The sequence below is a fragment of the Amblyomma maculatum genome, chromosome 1 (assembly GCF_055883805.1).
Source record: "Amblyomma maculatum isolate TAMU_Amacu chromosome 1, ASM5588380v1, whole genome shotgun sequence".
NCBI classification, from domain to species: Eukaryota; Metazoa; Arthropoda; class Arachnida; order Ixodida; family Ixodidae; genus Amblyomma; species Amblyomma maculatum.
This window is the reverse complement of record NC_139344.1, coordinates 158972780-158995543: the sequence shown is the minus strand read 5'-3', so window position 1 is coordinate 158995543 and position 22764 is coordinate 158972780. Positions and strand designations below refer to the sequence as shown.

General features: G+C 48.1%; 1 protein-coding gene and 1 long non-coding RNA gene across 2 annotated transcripts in view; both read right to left on the bottom strand.

The window, feature by feature from the left end:
• Nucleotides 1-22764, bottom strand: part of LOC146204734 (nose resistant to fluoxetine protein 6-like) — a 58536-nt gene that overhangs the window by 33558 nt on the left and 2214 nt on the right. The gene's annotated exons all lie outside the window — the stretch shown is intronic.
• LOC146204735 (uncharacterized) lies at nucleotides 8751-9711 on the bottom strand. The gene is made up of 2 exons (XR_014702881.1): nucleotides 9364-9711; nucleotides 8751-8875 (listed from the first exon to the last, which is right to left on the bottom strand). It is a non-coding gene; the product is annotated as an uncharacterized LOC146204735 (long non-coding RNA).

Here is a 22764-nt window from a genome sequence, read left to right as displayed (position 1 = left end):
CTAACTATATTGAACGTACGACTCGCAACGCGAATTATCTTGTTCGGTCAACTGCACTGCGTTCTATACTCACGTGGTAAAATTATCTAGTGCCTAAACCACGAATAATAAGTGCGCGTGCCAGCAACACACGCGTTAGCAGCAAAACGCTATAATTCCAAAACAATCATAACGGACTCGCGAGGGGCGAGGGGCGTGTAGGAACGTTCAAAAGGGCTGGGTCCCATACCTGGCCTATCGGCTACTAAAAAACAGCTCAGACCTGGCCTACCGACAACTGCAAAACGGCTCGTACGTAAGAAGTCCATCCCGCCGCTTCATATATAGTCTGGGCTCCGGCCCACTCGAGGCTAGGAGGAAACGAGGCAGCATGATGCCACAGCCCGCACGCTTTCTAACCGGGCAACCTCCTCTCCCTCCTCCTCAGAAGAATTCACGCCAGCCTACACTTTCAGAAAGCTTACTCAGCTGTAGCAAAACAGACACAGTCTTTATCGCCCCCCCTCCCCCCCCGTGTAAAGGGTTAACGAGAGCGGAGGAACGCGTGTTTCTTCGCCTCCTTACGAACACCATGATGTGCCCGACGTCACTTAAACACTTTGACAATGCCTTATCCGGGGAGTGCCCGCACTGTGGGGAAATGTCCTCAGACCTCTTCAACATGGTGTGGGCGTGCCCATCCAACCCTGCCTTTGCATCTAACCCGAACCCCACCCGGGAGTACTGGGAGGCGACCCTACTCGCCTGCTCCAACCTGAAAGCCCAAAAGGCGTTGGTGAAACGAGCAATGGCGGCAGCGGTAGCAACTGGAATCCCGTACTGGGAACTCCACCTAGTGTTTGTGAGGAGCAGTGCACTAAGCCTGACCCCACAGCAACCTCCATTTAGCTCTCTCTTTTTAGTAAATGTTTTCACCACCACCACCACCAGCAACCCACGAGGCCTCGATGCACTGCTCAGCGTCGCACCCTGCCCTTCTGCGCTAAACTGCACTTTGACTTCAATGTTTCTATCATATACATACCGTGCAGCTGTATACAATAAACTGGCCATATCATTGAAGCACGCAAGGACTTGTTATAACGCTAATAATTTTCAACTCTGCTCTGTTTTCTCCTTGCCTTCTACAGTAATAAACTGACGCCTTCCTCTTGCTGACAATGCCGCTTTCTTCTTCTACATTCACCCTTTCTCCTTAACAGTGCTCAAACTCTTTCGTTCAGAACACTTGGACGAAGCGACAGTGCCGAAAGCATGTCTTCGGCGAACCGTGTTCACCATCACAGGATGCTGTTGAAAAGCAGAGTCACTGCATCGCAGCATATTTTTTTTTAACGAGTTCGCAAACCGTTTCTCGCAGTTATCGTTTCCATCTCTAGATGACTTCAGATGTCCATGAATGTTTCGCAGTATACTGCAGCAGTGATAAATGCTGCTTTCTGATGCGGATGCATTATATGTCCCATCGGCACAATTAACGCTGGAGGCGGTGGCGTCCACGGCACGGAAATACAGAAATCACGAGCTTGCCTCTAGCAGGTGGTAGTTGGCAGTAACATGGCCGGGCGCTGATTGGTCGCCTATTCGTGTGGCGTCACGAGACCCACATGCCATGGCCGAGTTGGCAGGATCTGCCAATTTGGGCACAGACAACACCTTTTCGGCCGGCGGAGTGAAAGTCTCAGTGCTATAGTCGGGGGGGCGTAGCGATCGCTACGAGGGGCGGGTAAGGGGGGGGGGGGGCGCCCTCCTCTCCCCTCCCTTGGGCCTCAGTATCCGTAAATATGTTTTTTGTTTTGTTTTTGTTTTTTTTTGTTTTTTGTGCCAGTGGCGTATAACAGCTACCCCAAAAGTATTTGTGGCTACGCCACTGGTGCTGTGCATTAAGGGTAAAGGGACTCAATTTTTGCGCATCAGACGGGGAGGATCACGTGACAACAAAGGCGACGTAGCACCTACGTCACGACTACGTATTGCCTCCCGGGTCCTTCTTGCCCTCTCAGCACGTTTGTTCTTTTCGAACTTTTTTCCTGTCTCTCTGATGACCGGGGTTGTGTGTGAATGGGGGAGTGGGAGTATCCTCTGCATGGCTTTTTGTCATTTCTTTTTAACCCCTCTGGCAATGGGTTCTACGGCGCTGTGCTCCTTCATGCGCTTTGGGTTTCCTTTACTTGTTTCCCTCCTTTCCTAGGCGGCGAATTTAGGCGGCTGGTGGCACGGAGGTATCGCGCTCCCTCTCCCTCCCCCTAAACATACTTTGCTAGACACCGCTTCGTTTTAGAAACTCGGCTTGATGAAAAGCGGAAAATCTTGCAAAAAGTAAATAAGCACGTAAGCGTGGCCCCTCCTCGAGCTACGCTCGCTGCTCGATTTCTACTACTGCTCTCCGCGCGTAGTACTTTAATTGTACATGGTCGCTCAGTAGGAAAGGGAACGAGCAGTTTGCGCAAAAAGACGATTCCTTTTCTCTACATAAGTCGAAAATGACTTTTGGTCATTACATAAATGCCAAGAGGAATTCTAGTAAGTAAAACAGAAAAACTGTAGTTAGACCAAGACCAAGGCTTTCCACTGTTGTCAAGCCAAGCAGTTTTATCAGCATTTTAAAGTACTTATTCCGTGATTCTCGTCCTCAATAGCGCTACGCGCTTCGTCTTGCTAACAGCTTGCTTAAATAACGCCACGTTTGCTCGCCGCAGGAAAGACTGCTCAGGGCACTTTTAAAGCATATTTAAATTTGGACTCCAATTAAATTCAAAGCGGACCAGCGAAAACAAAATGAAAGATCAAATAAAATATTTGTTCACGCTTCATTTCGTGTATTAGAGCGAAAAGTCTGGGCCCAGGCTCAGTGGAGAGGAGAGGCGGGTCATGCGGTGGCTGTCATAGAAAGAACGTAAAAATGAAAATTAACAATGACTCAGAACAAGTGAAAGTTCCTTAGCGGTTTTTTTCGCAAATTTGAGCAAATGAACTTTATTGAGAAATGTAATGCATGAAACCCTGCAAGAAAATATGAATAGAGGGTAAGAAACGTAATCCTTACACATTCACCGCTCTAGTATCTTTTTTTCCCATTTGCCATCAAGCTTCCCATTTAGAGCAAGCGGAATAAACGTTTGCCTATAGTAAAGGCCCCTGCCTCCTGCTTGTACGCGTCTTAGCGCCGTTTAATTTTGCGTAGTATAAACCAGTTCGAGTTATTCAACGTGTACGTGTTGAGCCGCACGCGCAAAGATGAGCGGAAGCAAGCGAGCGCAGCTAGCTAATTTCGTGCATACAAATCAGTAAAATAAGGATGTGCTATCAACAACAACGGGAAGTGTTCAGCGCTACACAACCCCCCAAAACTTCTGCCTCAGTAGCCCCACCCCCACCCCCTCCACACACACACACACACACACACACACACACACACACACACACACACACACACACACACACACACACACACACACACACACACACACACACACACACACACACACACACACACACACACACACACACACACACACACACACACACACACACACACACACACACACACACACACACACACACACACACACACACACACACACACACACACACACACACACACACACACACACACACACACACACACACACACACACACACACACACACACACACACACACACACACACACACACACACACACACACACACACACACACACACACACACACACACACACACACACACACACACACACACACACACACACACACACACACACACACACACACACACACACACACACACACACACACACACACACACACACACACACACACACACACACACACACACACACACACACACACACACACACACACACACACACACACACACACACACACACACACACACACACACACACACACACACACACACACACACACACACACACACACACACACACACACACACACACACACACACACACACACACACACACACACACACACACACACACACACACACACACACACACACACACACACACACACACACACACACACACACACACACACACACACACACACACACACACACACACACACACACACACACACACACACACACACACACGCACACGCACACGCACACGCACACGCACACACACGCGCGCGCGCGCGCGCGTGCTCGAATATACGGTATCTTATTAACGTGATAGCCGTACCCTCTAATGCAGTTGAAAGGAAGGATCCAGTTTTCACAAAAGCGCAAATTTTCTAATTATTTCTTCATTAAAGCTGAGAGTGACTTTTGGAAATCATACTTGAAGAAGAAAGCTATGCAGATAAGAGGGAAAGTATTTATTTGGTTTTATAGGGTTTAACGTCCCAAAGCGATCGACTCAGACTATGAGGGACGCCGTAGTAGAGGGCTCCGCAAAATTTCGACCATTTGTGGCCGTTTACGTGCACTGACATCGCACAGAACACAAGCGCCTTGCTTTTCGCGTCCATCGAAACGATGCCGCCACTACTGGGATTCGACTCCCGCATCCTAGGGTGCAGCACTCGAGCGCCCCAACCATTGTGCCACCGTGGAGGGCTCAGGAAAAAGTGCTTACAGCCACCACAAAATTGGAGACTGCTAAGGTGTTCTCATTTATATCTTTATGCCTTGCTCTTCTCAATCCTATCCTAGGAATACCTCCTGTAAATATACATTGAATGACACCACCGTCACTGACCGCAACGTAAGAGCCCGCCAAGAATGCCAAGGCCGCCTCAGCAAATATAGGTGCCTTGATTAAAACTTCGCCCAGCCTTACTGAAGCAATCACTCCAAACAGCCACCCCTGCGCATTGAATGGCGCATGACCCACTGACAGTGCGACGAAAGTAAGTCGCCCATTCCTTTCGAACGCGAGCTTACTGCGTCCAATAAGTGGACATTGAGTAAGTGTTGCAGTGCGGGGCTGCGCGTAGCGGCAACAACCCATACGCAGATGAACTCAGGCCACCCCGTTAGGTCCCGCCTCGTTGCAAAAGTACAGAGTACTCGGCTCGCTGTACGGCACGGTTCCCGTCGCGCCGTTACGTCAGCCAGACGCGCGATTGCGTGACCGCAACAACCACATTAACACGTCCGCAAAACCGATAGATAGTCATCAGCCGACCCCGTCTGCATCGATCGAAATGGGGGGACGGCCGAGAAGGCACGCGACAGCGGGGAAGCCGCGCAACCGGCGTGTATTCTTTTTTTTTTTTTTTTTTTCTTTCTCAAGGGCCGGCGGCGGCCTTCGGCAGCGGCTTCCGGGTCGGCGTACGAGCAGCTCACGGCAACGCTCGGACGCGCGGGGTGTGTGTGTTGGGGGGGGGGGGGGGGAGTTCTGACAAAGGCGGTTATAGCTACTGACATCACTAACAGCATGAACCGCCAACAACAAGCCGATTCGAATAAATTACACATCACGCCGATAAAAGCACGTCCTGCGTACTGCAGATTTCGCCCAATCACAATTTCGCAGGTTTTGTCCAGTCGTTACAGTGTTTGTGGACTACACATCAGAGCTTTTATGATCGTGATACGACTGTAACCTGACACGGCTTCCTGCCACGAACTGTTGTTCCGCCCTTTTTTATGCACCGACGACGCATGCTGTGTTAAGTGGCATAACTACAGCTAATCTAAATGGGCACTGGTTCGCAAATCCAACCCACTTCCTAACTAACTAATTTACGTCTGTGATAAACATGCATATTCATGTTGCGCCTGCACTTCTTTTTTTTTTTTTTTTTTTTTCAAGGTATGCTTGCTTTCATCCTCGTCAGCGACAGTAAAAAGAGTCCAATGCCTATCCCGTATCTGGATGCAAAATCGAGCAACAAACGTCTACAATAGCAGCAAATTTCCAGCAATAACTGCATCCATTATGTGCGTGCAGCGGCTACTGTATTCCTTGGTGCTAAGTCCGTATAGCATACTTTCGCTCACACGCCCTTCCTCCTACGTACTGCTGCCTAAATCTGTAGCCTCTTTGAGCACATGCCGGCATAATAAAGATGAAGTTGGCGCTAATACTTGGATGAAGACAGAAGAAAGAAAGCACATGGCTCAATCGCGCCAGAGCGCCCAGAATCGAGAGGTCAATGGTCCGGTTACCCGCGCAATCGACGACGCCTGTTACATTCGCTCACTTATTTGCGTGGCCAGTAAAGACAGTGTTAGGGTGAGAGACTACTGTGAGACCGAATCACGAGCATTTCATCCTCAAGGAGAAATGATGCTCAGGCCAGTGAATGCCCGACAGATGCATACCCTATTCCAAATTGAAATGTAGGACTCGGCCATGGTAGTAAAAACTTGAAGACGTTTCTGCGAGCTTCACCTCGTCGCGAAGCGTAAAATAATATGAACACTTCGGCTACCGACATCAAGGAAAATATTGGGGCTATTTTCTGCCCATAGCGTATATACAGCACGTACGGTTAAAAAGGCATCGCCATCGCCGTAGCCCAGGATTGAGAAAAAAAGCGTGCCGGAAAAGTTACGCAATTGAATAAAATAAACCTGTCGCCATTGGGGTTTAATTCAAGGCCTGCTGTATGATAGGCGAGCCCGCAAAGCATATATAGGCCACTAAGCGTTTTAGAGGGGCGCCTATAGTGAAAGCTTTGTGGTGCGTATGAGTTAATAACGTGTGCTTGGGATGTGTATTGATGTTACAGTGATAACACTATTTTAATTAAGTAACTTAAACAAGAACAATTTTCTAAAATCACGGAATTAAAAGGCGATGTTAAAGGCGCTATCACGTCTGCTCTAAAGACGAAGCTTAAGCGGCCTCCTATTTTTTTTGTGTGTGTATTAATCAAAGCGAAATAGTAACGTGATCATGGAGATAATTGATAAAATATTCAAGAACGTAGAAGACTGATAAGCCGTCGCCGTAGTATATATCACCTTCGAAACCATCGCAAGTATTATAGCGGCGCTTGTCGTTCACCTTTCACACGGGCGTGGCGAATTGTAACAAGCACCGATTTCGCGACTCGTTATTCGCCGCCCCTGAAAGTGAGCACGGATTCTTTTAGTTTCAGAAGATCGTGTTAGCTAAGTTTTTAAGGCCAACTGCGGCGGAATAAATCAACTCCCTTTCGTCCTGTCGCCAAAGAGCACATGTTCTGTCGCCGTGGTCTCGGCCCGTTTCGTCTCGATGGGCCGGCACGAGCGTCGCAAACGAAGTTTGTTCTGCGACTGGTCAACGAACTGGCCAGAGGACTCGAGCCGCGCTTTGTTAGCGCCAAGACAAAGCACGGACGGCACGGTGCCCCGCCGAGGTCAACAAACTCATTTGTCTGGTCTCGAAGCATGGCCACATCGTGGTCCGTTTTCACGCTTCGGATGGCTCAGCCCGGCAGCCGGTGCTGCCTCGCCTATATAGGTAGCCGAAGCACTCGGCAGCAATGGCGCCGCCGGTACAGGCGAAACTGTCCTGCGCTGGGCAACCCGCTCTTTGATCCTGCGCCTCACTGCACGGTCTCATTCTGCGCCGCAGTGTATGTCGCGCCTTACGCAACGACCGCGACGCGCATTTCGACAGCGTGTCCGCGTAGTCTCGACGCGAATCGGCGTAATCGCCCGCTGGCCTAGAGCGCCGCAGCGACCGCTGGGACTGCAGCCAGCGTATGAAGCCAACAGCGATGGTAGGAAACACCGCAGAACACCCGCGGGCCAGGGTGTAGCGTGCCTAAAGCACCGGTGATTGGCAGCGACGATGGAGCGAAAGAAATGAAAACCTACAAATCGGTTTATGAGTGGCATGCCGGCTCTAGCGCTGCGTGCTCAATGTCCCGTTTTTTTTTTTCTTTTTTTTTGTCGTTACAGCTACAGCAAAGCTCCCTGACTATAAAAAAATAATAAAAAGGGGAGGGGGTAATTGGTGCGTACTTTCTTTGACACACAAATCCATTTGATCATGTGCTGAGTTTTTCGAGCATTGAGAAAACAGTGTCACGCAACAGGTGCTGAATTTCAGATATGTGCCCTTACAAAAATGCATGTAGGGTTTCTATAGAAATTCGAAAGCGTTGTGTCAATACACGCTGTTGAAAGTCTGTTGATAATCGGCAACATCTTGGATGATGCAGTGTTGACCTCTTGTTGAGCGCTTATGAAATAGTGGCCCATGTGTTTCTTAAGAGCGCTTTTGGAATTCGCGCAACTGAAATTCTGTTGATTTCAGGCTCAAATGCTTCAGAAACTCTGCAAGTGACGCTTTTTGATTTTCTGCTACCTTTCCACTCCTGAACAACAGAAAATAGTACACGACCATCGGTTTGCCAGGAGCAGACACGGGGTGATTTTCATTAATGCAAAAGTAGTACAGTACATCTCCTAGCTGCGATAAGTCACCACATTCTATGTTCTGCCCGACCAATCAACAATCCTGTCTGATCAGTGCTGGTTAATGATAAGCATAGTGAGGCATAAAAGAACAAAACAGATCTTGATCTTTTAAGCCCCATTATACTTACTCACTCATTAACCTACACTAAACTGACTAAATTGTTGATTGATCGAGCAGAACATAGAATGTGTTGACTGACCGCAGCAAGGATATGTGCTGTTCTACTTTTGCATTAATGTAAACCACCTCGTGCCTGCTCCCGGCTAACCGTTGATCACGCAGCATTTTCTGTTAATCCGCAGCGGAAAGGGAACACAGAATAAAAAATGCGCGTTAATGAGAAAGAAAAAATATGCATCTTTGGTGAACCCATAACATGAGCTGGGCTGTTTATTTGCTTTATTTCAATTCATATGCAAGGTATGACGCCAGGCTATTCTTTGCGTAAAACGCTGATACGTCCGGGAACTCCTCGCATGTGATGCTGAAATAAACAATATAAATCATAATTAAGTTGCGGTATATACTAACTTAAAAATAGAGGAAAGGCATTTGTGCGCTGCTCCACGTCATAGCTCAAGAAATTTCTTGTCTAAAATGAGTTGTCACTGTCTTTCACTGCTTAGACGGCATCGACCGCCGCTTCCACAGCTCGGCAGCACTGCCACATCGTTCATTTCTCCCTGATAAACAATATATGCTGCCGTCAAAGATCCCATTGTGAATATAAATAGCAAAGTGCAAGTCACAAGCATTACTACCCAGAAAACTTGAAGCAGAATTACCAACTATAGGCACCAAAATGGGTGGAAACAAAAACAAACACTGCAAAAATGGTGGAGCTGCACAGATTCAATAATCCACAATGTGTGACAGAGGCATATTATGATCTCGATAATGTGTCCGTCTCAGCGCGAGTAGCGTATCGAAAGAGTACAGCACTGTGCCGAACAATCCGTCAAAAACGGTCACCTTGTAAAAGAAAGAAAATGTCGCCATCCCAACTGGCGTTCCATCGGCCCCAGCGTCCGCGTTAGAGACAAGCCTGGTTCTCTCTCTCTCCCTCCTTTTTTTCCGACGAGGCTGGCTTGCCTGCTAGAAATATTTACATGCTCGCTTCCCCTTGTAGCACACACTGTACAAGACTGGCACAAACACGAATAGGAAAAAGTAAAACTCTCACCAAAGTGCAGACGCTCCCTCCGCCCGTGCCGGCTTTTCGCCCAGAATCCAAAACGCCTGCGACTGTTGAACTTCTTAAACACGTCCTCCTTGCGCAGAAGCTGCCACCCAAGAGCGGATTCCTCCGAAGACTTAAATGCGTACGTTCGCGCTCAAATTTGAACAAAACGATCTTCGTGATAATCACCAGCGAAAAACCTACATACGGTGCTTCGCTCACAGTGCAAGATGCGACCACGGTGGCGGGAAAACGCCAACTGAACTGGCACATCGCCGCACTCAGCGTACCCGCGTCCGCGTGCAAAGAAAACAGGGCGCGGAAGAACAGCTTCGGTGAAAAGGGGGAGCCGCCGCCCCCGCTGCGCGAGCTATGCTGCAGCCAAGGTCATCTCCGTGAAGACAAACCACGGAGAAGGCAGAGAGCAGAGACCCAGAGGGAGCAACCCCTCCCCCCCTCCCCCTTTTTCCCCCCAGCCGACAGGAAGTAACTCTCGACCCTCCGGACATGCTGGCGCCGTTCGCGGCACGGGGGAAAGATGGGTGTGGACAGTAGCAAGGCAGTGGCCGAATGCTTCTTTGAAAAGACGAGTCGCGGATAGAAGACGCGTGTAATCCTATTTTTTTTTCTTTTTATTTCATACGCGAATGTTTTTGCTATGCGTGTTAACTCTATAGTATGCGTGGGATCAATCCGTCATTATTAGAACCCCTCAATGTTTAAAGTGACTTCATTTTAGCATGGTGTCCACTTTTGAGAAAGGAAGGAAAAGAAAAAAATAACAGTTAAATTCTCCAAAGACATACAGGATTCCAATACAGACTGCACCTCATTTTGCGGCAAAAGCTACGGGCAAAAATACCTAGGCTTGGGCAGAATGTCAGACCCTGAAGCATATATATAGTGAACTTTGCAACTGGTTTAAAAAAGCTTTGTCCTGCCCTACATGGTAGGTTCAATCTAGGATCCTGTTTGTTAGTATGATGACTCACTGAACTTGTTTTATGATAAATATAAAATATGTCCTACCACTAAAGTTACCTTCTGCGACATACAGAAGCTGATTCATTACGGATTCTGACTGACATTCAACGATGTATTTGCATTATTAGTGGAGGCTTTGCCATCATGAAGTTTTTAGGGCATATTTTCACTGTGTTGCGAAGCTTGAGCTAAGTGTGCACCGTTAATATGTACTTTTATATAACATGAACGAGCACGCAACTGCATGCTGCTCTTATATTTCCCTTTGCAGAATGTGGCCAATAGTTGATTACAAGTGAGACCAAAAATTCATAACAAAATTGTCACATCATGTTCTTATCATTTGTGCCTAAAACTACTTAAAAACATGGGTCAGCTTGAACAGTACACGCTAATTGTTCGTGAACGTTGAAAACTGACAACAAAAAGCACATAGAAAAAATAGCACAAAAAGTCTATTGGGTAGAACACAATGAAAATTCTGTGGGCCCTGTAAAGATTGCACTCAGCTGGGGTTGAATGTCTATCGAAATTCAATAAATTCAAAAGGCGGTCAATAGTCCAACAATAGAGTTTCAAAACTCATTTTTGTAAGGGTGTAAGGCCTGTAATGTAACGCTTTCATTGACGTCGCACATTATTTTGGCTCACAGCAAGTATTTTTCCGTCTAAATGCTATAACCACTCCACGCCTTACGGAAGTTTGTTATTTCGCTTTCTCAGGCGAAATGCTAATCCTTAATTCTTTTGAGGCTTGGAAAAAATATTTTAGTAGAAAATGCCTGTTGTTGCAAACTGTAACATAGAAGTACCATGATTTTTCATATAAGTATCCGAGTAATTGTAGAGCCACATTCTACTTCAGAGATGCACATGACGCAATAAATTCTGAAAAAAAAAAGAAAAAGAAAGTATACATATAAATACCGATGGCAAAATTTTACTCCATGAAAATGACGGAGGACGTGCTAAAGGCCACTTCTTAACGCATATCATTCGTTGCATTCGCTAGGCAACATAAAAGGCACCCGGTCTGCGATATGATATGGACGCTATAATTCGCCTGAAACAAAGGAACAACTGCTAAGTGCTGCATACTTCGAGCAAAATCTGCGAGTTCCTTGTATGCGCAGCTGTGAACACAGCGAATTAAATCGTTAAGCGAAAATTCACCCAGGGTGCACTTCAAAAATGTCCTCTGCGAAAAATAATGGCACTGACGAAAAGCAAGAAAATGGAAAGACGTGTAGACTCCATCTCATTTCTTTTGGTCTGTCGTCATTCACTTTCGCCACGTGCCGTCCCGACCAGACGGAATTCCGTGAGTCCCTTGATTTCAGGAAGCGTCCCTATATATACGCATATAAGAAAAATTTAATGCGCCTTTACCATTCTCGTCGGCGATGAGAACAGAAAAAATACGTCTCTGTCGGCAGACGCCCCACCGACACATTTTCAGTTATGTGCTTGGCATACAATGGGAGCCATCCTGGTAATTGCGCGGTCAATATTTTCTGCCGAACAAAATACGTTATACATACTGTGCCTGCATTCGAATGCAAGCCCGTGCTGCTTGAATTGCAGATTTGCCGAAAATCGGTGTCTGGCGGCATCTTTTTACTTTTCATCTTTTGCAGTGGGTACACGTGCACAGCTTCCCGCAATGTCGCGTTCGTCAAGACATCGGCAGTCTCGTTCCCAAACCATTCGGTGCCACGTTCGCCTACCTCAAACTACACAAAGCCAACCTGACCGGCCGTCAGTCCAGAATGGGCGCTTGTGCGCGCGGTCAGAGCTCGTGTGATCGGAGTATTTCTGCATCTTTCGAGCGGTTCTCAAGACGTTTGCTAGCCGCGAAACTTTCTTTTTCTTCTCCTCTCTTTAACACGCCAGCGCTAGCGCTATTCGGGTCAGCCTGTACGAGGCGCAAACAAGGACACACACGAAGCACAGGTTTATATCATCCCAGAGTAGCAACGCTGCATGGAGCTCGGTGAGGGATCCGAGGAGCCCCGTCGCCAAAACAATGCGCGCAAGAGAGAAACAGCCGCCGCCACCCTGAATGAAAGCCGAGAAAAGAAAGGCGCGCCGTGCCCAGCAAGCTCACGGTCGCCGAAACGGCCGGGCTCTTCCGCGGCCGGCTTCGGCGCGGTTCCTCGTGCTTGGAGGAGTCAAAGCCCGCTTGGAGGAAGTGTTCGGCCGGCTGGCCAGCGCCGCATGTGCCAGCCGCCCTCTCTTTCGACCGCGCCGATCGCGCCGAGGGACGCCGGACGGAACCACCTGCTGGCGCTGCAGCTGCACGAGGGCGCGTTAATTCTCTGGGCACCGCTTCCCGCTAGAGCGATGCGGCACTGAACCAACGCAGGGCCGGTTATGGAGATGAAAACACCCCGCGTACTGAGCGTCCACCTCAGTGTCCTGAGAAGGAGCCGTCGCCTCTCACGCTTTTCGCATCTCGGCACCGTGGTTGCTCGTCGTGGTGCCTTCCGAGTCTGTTCCTCGCCTCATTACTGCCGCCATTCCGCCACTGACATCTGTGCACAAAAATTATAATAAAAAAAAAAATGACGAAGAAGAGTTGCCGTGGGGTTCATACTTTGAGCGCATAATGACTTATGTCGCAGAAAAAACTCGTGGAAGTAAATGTGGTGTCTCGTACAGGAAGCGTTCAAAAATGACTCCTCACTGGCACTTCTCAGGGCTCGCCGTTAGGGTGTGAGCGCCATGTTTGGCTCATTTTTTACTGCACCCTTCGCATACCAAGATGCGTGCACCGGCTCTGTTACAACGCTAACTGGGCAAACTCGACGAGAAGCGAGCGTGCTTCCGTGGCTATTAGCGGGCCTTAGCAATTAACACTTCGTCAAAAGGATATCCGCTCAAATAGCGCCCTCTGACTGTGTGCCTTTGCCTCGTGACATTCGACCTTCCTTTTTTTTTTTCTACATCGCTCAATTTCCTGATAGGCTCGATATACCAGAGGATGTAAAAGGGAACGACAGTAAGTAAAGACCTTCAGTTAACGGAAAGGCAGTGCTCCACTCAAGTGTATTGCAACACTTGAGTGTTGCAAGTATTTGTGCACACCAAATATTGCTGCTGGCATGAACATTTGATTTGTCATTAACAACAACCACTGCAGTAGCGGTGATAGTTGACAGAGACAGCCGCATTAAGAGCTACAAACCGCCGAATTCTGATGCAAATAAACTCATTAAACTACATAGAAAATATTCAATAAGCCAATGCTTGAGTCTTGGTGAGGCTGCTGTGCATAGGGCCAAATCCATTTCTACTGCGTACATTTCTTAAATGTGCACGCAAATCTCAAGGGCGTTTTTGTTTTATCTTTCATATTTATGCGGCCGCCGCGGCGTCAATCGAAACCGCAAATTCGCTCTGAGTAGCAAAACGCTATACAGTCACTACAGCATTTCGACGGGTCCATCACAATGCAAGCATATCCCGCCTATCCACCGGTGCTACTTCAGTTTCCAACCATAAGCACAGTGTAGGGAAAATAATAGAGAGACAAAAAGGAAAAAGGTAAATTTATCGTGGGATAGGAAGGTGTTGCGAACACACTGTATTGAAGAATTGTAACTAAACAGGAGTAGCCTTGGTGCCCTTGCTTCATATGTATTCGGTTCATGACTGGCCAATCAAGATAAGCACTGGGAGGCACGCCAGCTCCCCACTATATATGGCGTACCTCAAGCCTGCCTCACATAGCAGTTATATAGTTTTGACTCTCAACAAGAATCCATTCATTTCTTTTAAGGGCATATCTGCACAGGAAATTGGTGCGTAATGCTCAAGCGGTAACTGAAGTTACAGTATATTGTGCTTTAGGTGCGCTATATGAAATGAAAAGTATCGTAACGCACGGGAGAATAAACTTTACCGTGCATGAAGCGAGATACGAATATAGCAAAAAAATAACATAAATCAGGGAGGTTAGCTATATAAACGCTTGTCTACTGCCCTAAAAGGGAAGCGGGGATATGCAGAAGAGCAAGAGCTTGGAAATGAATGATGTTTAACTGACCTCGGCAGCGTTTTTCCGTTTGCATGGAAAGTATAGTCCCATTCAAACATACACTGTCACGCCCGTTTACTGATGAAACCTGCCGGCCAAGGTCATCAAAATAATAATAAATAAATGTTACCAGAAAGTTTAACTTTTGAAACTCGGAAGCACCGCAGATGGTTCAGAGCAGACGTGTATCTTCGGGGCGGCCTAAGCGATGCGGAGTTTAAGTTCGCATTCCGTACCTCGTTGCTGCAAACAAGCAAAAAACAATTAGTGTATATTCAGGTTTTAATGATCCAAAATATACACACGTGGATTGAAGAGAATGGTATAAAAGCAGCATTTACCTATGACTGCCTGAACTGCCGGGTATCACCGAACTGGTTACGCCTGATGACCGTATTTTGAGTGGACAAAAAGTGGCCAACGTTAACCATCGAACTCTATTCCTGAAGCAAAGGGGCGAGCCCTCTGTAGGCAGCGACGGACCAGAAGCAGTTATTCCCTCCTGACGCTATTTAACTAGCAGTTTGGCCCTTGTACATCCAAGAGGTCGCTGGGCCGCGTATGTCATTGCCAGCGCACGTGATATGGGCGCTCCGTTCTCGGCCACTTGGCAATTCAGATGCAGGGACCCTTGCTCCAGGAGCCTCGGCCCGCATCTTGTGGAGGGCGCCCTGCGCGGTTTTGTGTCTCAAGTACCATCTATTATTATCCCCGACTTTAACGACGACTCTGCTGTCCGGAAAAGATGCCCCGTCACCGAAGAGCTGCGTGTATAGAGGTCAGCGGCGATCCTTTCGCCAGAGCTGTTCGAGCCCAATCCTCCTGGTGCAAGCTTTGTTCCTGTTTCCGCGAGTCGTACCCTTATTTGCTTTCGCCTGACCCATCGAATGAGCGACAGAGTCACGAACTCTTTCGGGTGGGGGGGGGGGGGGGGGGGGGGGGGTGACTTTCTCTGCTTCGATGACAGGACGTTTTCCCCGTAGCGTGTCAAATGATTTAGCGTCGCACGGCGCACCGAGTTAAATATAGCGTCGAAAGCGGGCGATATCTTTTTCTTTTATTTCGGTGTTCTCGGGGGTTGTGGCAATCACTTGTGTTAAAAAGGTACGAGGTAGAAAGCAGTATCGTAGAAAATGGCGGGATATTTTCTTCTCGTTTTCGAATAAGCTATGCTTCTTTGGTACCGTCATATATATTTAGAAGTTCAGTTTCACAAATCACTCGGTGATCACTGGCTGCACTGTTTTTCGATAATTGATATATTCAGCGTGAAAAAATGAAAACTAGTGTACATCAAAACTAAATTCATCACGCAGGAATACAAGCGCCGTCTCAAGTTTCATTCGTGTATTCCTGCCGTACGAATCACGCTTCATTGTGAACGTTGTGAAAGTACAGTTCGTCACACGAGGCTTTTTGCAAGCAGCGTGGCAGGGCAGTCGCACGGAGTCGGTCAGCGTTGCGTGCAAACACGAGAACCGGGGCACTGGAGAAGCCTCGCACGCTGGCTTCCAGACACCCGCTGACTGCGAACGGTGCCGCGTTGAGCCAAGTGGGTGACCGCCGTGTGCGCCAGTGCGTCGGCGAACTCCTTGTTTACCCTAAACGGTTACCAAAATAGCGGCGCAGCTCGACATGTTCCCCGGCGCTCCACTTGACTCAGCCAGGCGGCGCGCAGCCAGCAGCCGCTGCGGCAGCTGGGAGTCGGACGTTGCGGAGTCGGACACCATTTCGCGAGCGCACCCCCGAAGAAAAACGGCTACAAAGCAGGCTTCGAGTGGGCGCACTGGCCGCGCGCCGGCGAACATTTTGGTTCCACTCGGTCTGGTTCGCTGTCCCCTGAGCCGACCTCATTTCCTCTTCGTTCTGTCAGCGGGAGCACGCAAACCGCGCGCAGCGGGTGGCCCCGTCTTCGGGACTGCGCTATGCTTGAACAGCGTCCCGGTTTATGCGATTATGCTTGCTCTGACACCACACGTAATCGCGCTGCGCGAAGCCTCGTGCGCTGGACTCCGCGCACTTTTTCTCGGGACATCCGGTCCCTAAAGTGGTCGACGGTGGCGAGGAGAAAGAAGCGACTGGTGTCCTCTGCTGGCTTTATAATTCAGGTTCCCCTTCCTGCTTCCCCTTAAAGACGTGGGAGAAGATGAGCGTACTAGTCATGCTTGTGACATCGGGAAGGTGTGTGTGTGTGTGTGTGTGTGTGTGTGTGTGTGTGTGTGTGTGTGTGTGTGTGTGTGTGTGTGTGTGTGTGTGTGTGTGTGTGTGTGTGTGTGTGTGTGTGTGTGTGTGTGTGTGTGTGTGTGTGTGTGTGTGTGTGTGTGTGTGTGTGTGTGCACGCGCGCGCGCGCTCCTTAGCTGGGCTAAAGATACCAAAAAAATTTAATCGTAATTCGCGATGCATTAGAAGCTATCAAAACAGAAATGGATGCTCGGAAGTATTGGATTGCTTTCGCATCATGGTGACTCCACTAGTATCCTGGCCAGCTGTGGCGCATTTCTGCTCCCAGACCAATTCTGTCTCTCCGTTTTAAACACCGTTGTCAACTCGGTTAAAGCGCGAATGATCAGCGAGTTACCATAAACCTGCTCTAACAGTAAAAACTTCCCTTCGCGAAAGCTTGGTAGCATTCCGCGAGAGATTGTTTTCCTGTGAGATTCTGTAGTTGTGGTCTTCCAATTTTCTGAAAGCTTCTGACAAGTTGCAACCATGTGAGAAAGTAGCATGGTTTCTTCAAATAAGATGACAGCGCAAAAAAGCAGGGGGGAAGACATCCCCGAAGGCCAACGGAACGGGCTGTCGACCGGCCGTATTTCTGTAGTGTCCCCTTTCCCTTTTTTTTTCGTTGTACAATCATTCATCCGAGCGCAACACCAACTGCCCCAGCACCGTCGCCCGCGTTTAATTAGACAGAAGCAAACGTAAAAATGACGAATGACGACCTCATTCGCCGTGGGATGCGCAGCTGCCTGTCAACTTCAACCGAAAGCCAGCCCTCAGTTCAGCGTGGTTGCAGGAGCGGGCATGCAAAGAGAGATGAGCTGCTGCGCGCAGTGTTTGACAAGATGGAGAAAGGACCCCGTCGCGGCGAAGTGCGGGGCCGCCGAGCAAAGTGCCTCGGCTGTTTGCTCCGCGATCCGTTCCACTGACCGGAATCGCCGGGGCGCGATACCGAGCGCGTTCCCGTATAAATGACCTCCTTGTGCGACCGCTGCCGCCGGCGGGCGCGGAACCAGAGGCAAGCGGTGAAACCTGGCCGCTGCTGGCGGTGGCATGGGTCTGTTGCCCAACGCCGTGGACGCACCATACATGCCCAGGCGTCGGATCTTCGGGGTCTCGGGAACGCCGCCGGCGGCTCCACCGCGAGACCATCACTTTCTTCGCTGCGCCGTTGGGGCCCATCGGCGCACCCACGTGCAGATATCATATCAGCGCGCGCGTGCTCGCGTCTGTGCAGTCGCCGTGGGGTCGCGCATGCAAGGAAGCCGGCAGCGAAAGCGGCGCTGTCGCAGGCACGCACTGAACGAGTTTCCAATCTTTCCTCCGCTCGCATTTCCTACCCCGCTCTCTTATGGTTCCTTCTTTTCCTACGGAAAATACGGTGACAGGGAGGCGAGAATGTAGAATGGTGGCCGTCCGTATCTCGCTTCGGCGCTGTATAGGCAGCCTGAAGGACGCAGCAAAATTAGAAAATGAACGGTACTGAGTCGATCGATTTAGCAAAAGTGCATTGAACGGATACAGGAGACGGCACCGTTTCGGCGCGATATGTGCTAGTCCTTTGATTTTTCACATTTCCATCTTGGCACTGCTTGGGCGCGTGCCGGACAGCGCAACTTGCTTAGCGCCAAAATGTGAGCATATCGGAGAATACAGGCGTCGTTTTTCACTGCACAGCGACTTTAGAGAGAGAGATGGTAGGATTCTTCCTTTCTTTCTTTTCTTTTTTCGCGGTTACAACACCAACGTGCACTATATGAGATAAAAAGTAGGTCCAAAAGATGATTCTCGAAAAGTTTCGTTTGATTTGTAGGAGTAACCACAGACAGTCGAGAAAATAGTAATTTTAAGAGGTCGAAGTACTGGCCACCAGACCCATATGCTCATGGTTTGCCGTAAGCAAACGCAAGGAACGCTCGCCTGCAACACGGTGACAGCAAACTAAACGAAAGGTTAGTTTACAGGTTTGCGAAAAATCAGAATGCGCCGGTTCCGATCTGTCTAAGAGGAGAAGGAACGGCATAATCTAGTGAGCGCAGCCCTGCTTGGTTGGGCCGCGTCCACTTGGCGATTGTTTGCGATCTAACCGAAAGGCGTTTTCTGGGGCAACGTGCTCGCTTCCACGTCGCGGCTTCCTGATAACTGAAGTGAACAAAAGCACTGGCATCAGAAAAACGAAACAAATGGTCTCGTTTGTAGGTGCTCGGGTATTACACAAATGACAGGGAAAGGCGCAAAATCTCTTATCGTCTGCTGGTTGTCTCAGGCAATAATCCAGTGTGTCAGCGATCGATATGTGACCGTCCACACATCACATGTGCCAGTGTGGAATCATGTCAACTTCGATGAAGCTGGTTGCCTTTTCCACTAAAGTATCTACGCGCAACTGATCGTTTTTCACTTCATTACATTTTTTATGTGTTTTACCGCGGACGTTGGGCTCTGCCGTTGTGCTTGCAATTATGAACGGATGCTAGTCTTCACTGGCAGAATTAAATGCGTCCATATATAAAAACAAGGCATTTGTCACACTAATATTATTTGCCAGTAAGAACTTCCTTGTTTTTAGTTTCGCCCACCTTGTGAATTTATTTGCTAAGCCAGTAAAGATTAAGGAAAATTTAAATCACCCATTTGTAGGCTTAGCGCTCTTTGTAGTGCGATTAAGATAGGCAGCTATCATAAATCAATTACGGAAACAGCATGCACACACATACAGACGGAATTTCAGATTAGTATTCAGGGACGGATTGAAGTATTTCGGAGCGAATAAGCTGTTTATCTGGCAAATTGCTCTTGGCATGTTATTACGTTGTGCGGCTCCTCAAATTCCCGTTTGGCATATGTACACTCGTAAGCAAAAGTGGTATACTCCACGCGCTGCGAGAAAACTGCCCGCCAGATGTTTCCGACAGAGAAGCAGTTATTTCTGAGATGTGCTTAAGGTATCCTCCTTGATATACTTGCCTCGTTGACCAAGCAATCAAGCAATTTTGCCTGCTACATCTTTTTATGCAGAAATAATGCAATCGTTGCGGTTCGCGTCGAGTATACCACATTTGCTGACGGGTGTAGGCACAGCAGACGAAGACAGGTCGTGTCGTTTACTCTGATAACATCACGCTATAAACTTTATCCTCTCTAAAAAAAAAAAAAAAAACAACAACAACAAGCTGTTGATCGACGACTAGCCAATTGGCATAAGAGGCACAACGTCAACATAACAATGTTCAGTCATCCGAAAAGCGCGCATCGCAGAACTGTCCGTCCCGAGTAGAGCAGACTGTAATATTCCCACGTCACCCCTCGCCATTCCTCCCCCGTTTCCTTCTTCTGTTCAGGCACCCCGTAGCAAACTGCCCTGTTTACACGTCAAAAATGTGTGAGCACGCATGCTACACTACCGCGCATAAAGCCAAATGTGTCTGCGGAAATAAAAATGAAATAACGAAAGCTCGCGCACAAGAAGTGACCTCGCGCACTGACTTCCGGAACATGTCACGGCAAATGCAGAACGAAAGTGCGGAAGTAAAAGTTCAGGGGACAAGAAGAGAGAACGCAAAGCAGGAAAGGAGAACGCGCGATAAACAGTCAACTGCACAGATGCAAAGGAAAGTGGACACATTTGTACGCCGCTCCTCGCATTCCTCGCGCGGAGGCTGTCAATCTCGGGGGCTCCTTTCTGGTGGCGTGGACGCAGTTTTCTCCGGTGCAGCTTTCTCGGCGTCTTCCGACGGCCGAGCGTGCGTGCCCGCGTTTTTTCCGCGCCGACGGCTACGCATCCAACGGCCGCGCGCACTCATGCAGCTTCCGGATTTCGAGCGGCACCCGTGGACGTAAAGCGCGCACGCGGGATCCCGGCGCTCGTTGCTCGGCGCGTGTAGGGAGAGTCTGCGGGACACTGATATCGTGCTTTCCGGCCGGCGTGTCAGCCGCTTCCTTCCTGGTACAAGACAAGAGTCCGCGATCCCAATCAACGCCGCCCATCGCGGGGTGCCTTATTGGGCGTCGATGTCCCTTCATAGTGCGACGAGGGAACACGCTTCCCGATTGGCTGTCGAAAGGGGTGATCTCTTAAACATTTTATATACCCAGATTTCCCCCCCCCCCCCCCCCTTTTGTTATAATGCAGATGAGTGTTATTTACTTTGCTCAGTCTCTGGGCTTTCAGATATGTTCAGCACCCGAATGAAATGCACGGCCTCTTCTCGCTTTCAGATGGATCTATGTCCACTAATGTTTGTAATTAATCGTGTATATATGCTGTTATGCGAGTTTTTTTTTTTAAATTCTGCTTATTTTAATTGTGCGCAACAGTATTTTTCAGTGTAATGATTTGCTATCGTTCTACGCAGGAAATGAGGACCCTTTAAGCTGCTAGCAGCTTCTTTAGTTCAACCTCTTCCGCACGTCGAAATATAAATAAGTAACTGAAATAAACAATTAGGAAAACTGAAGAGCGACTACATTCTTCTATTCGGACACCTAAAGTTTTCCCTCATTCGTGGCTGTCGATTTCCAGGTGTATGCAAAATGAGGCAACAAGCGTTAGACGCGTGAAGTCGATGAACTTAGCACTCGACACTTTCGCGCTTTGTTTCCTCCTCTCTCTAACACGTAGTGTTCAAGGTGTGTAAAAAAAAAAAAAGAATGTCCTTATACATTTAGCAATGAACGCACTAGACAAGTTAATAAAAGAAATTTTCCGAACATGCAACCATTGCTGTTCGCGAACATGAACCGCGCTCTACTTCGTCTGGAGAGATATGTCCTGGTGTGGGATTTTTTAACGCTTCTTTTTCCCCGATTCCTTCTTCCCTCCTTCTAACTCTCGTAGATACCGCCCGTGAAGTCACGGCTGACAGGTTAAAAGTAGCATTTTTTGCAGACTCCGGGATGAAGATGGGACTGACGACGAACGGCCAGGATGCAAAATTATAAACCGGAGAAAAATAGTCTAACGTTAAAGAATACGGCTACTTGGCACTGCCGTCTATATTAAAGGGGCCGCCCTGAAGACTAATTCAGATCGGTATGCATGGACAGCTCAAGCTACACTTAAGCTAGAAGATATATATATATATATATATATATATATATATATATATATATATATATATATATATATATATATATATATATATATATATATATATATATATATATATATATATATATAATCAAACAAAGGCAGTTTTTTTGCGCGAAGTCTTGAGGATATAGGTGACACTGCCATTCACTTAAATGCGATAATCATGAAGTCATTCCTAGTTTGCTTATGAGGTCAAGAGTTCTAATCGAACGGCGGATATTACTTTTTATTTATTTTTTTTTCAACAATTAATGGTTTCTTTTTTTGCTGTCAGAAAATCATCAAAAGACATTGAGAGGGCCATATAATGCTTTTACTAAGCAAAAATAGATTGTATAGATTTGCCCTCAGTGTACTTTTAAGCTTGGAAGTCACGATCTTGTCGCTGCGTCTAACACTTGCTTTGAAAATCGCTGAGAGAATTCGCGGCTGCATTGAAGGAACTGACGATACAGCCTAAATACCGGTCAAATAGAACACAACGTCAGCCGCCACAGCGGGCTTAATTCAAAGCAACTATAACGATAGACACGACCAAGCGCGCTAGAGACAGCCTGCGGCGGCGTTTTGTTTTCGGCAGTTCGAAAAACGCAGCTCACCATTCCAAGTGGTTTCGCGGATGAAGACCGGCATGATTTGCATCCGCCTGATTGGCTATATGGGCAGCAACACGCTGTTTCACTTAAGCAGTCGCAGAAAAGAAGTTCTCGATTAATATCTGAAGGACAAGCACTACACAGTTGCATCACATAATTAAGAACAGTGTCTCAAAGGACATAATGCGCGCGCAGCCGCTTGCACCTATGGGCGCCGAAAACTTCTATAGACCAAGTTAGGACGAGATCACGCATCAGAAC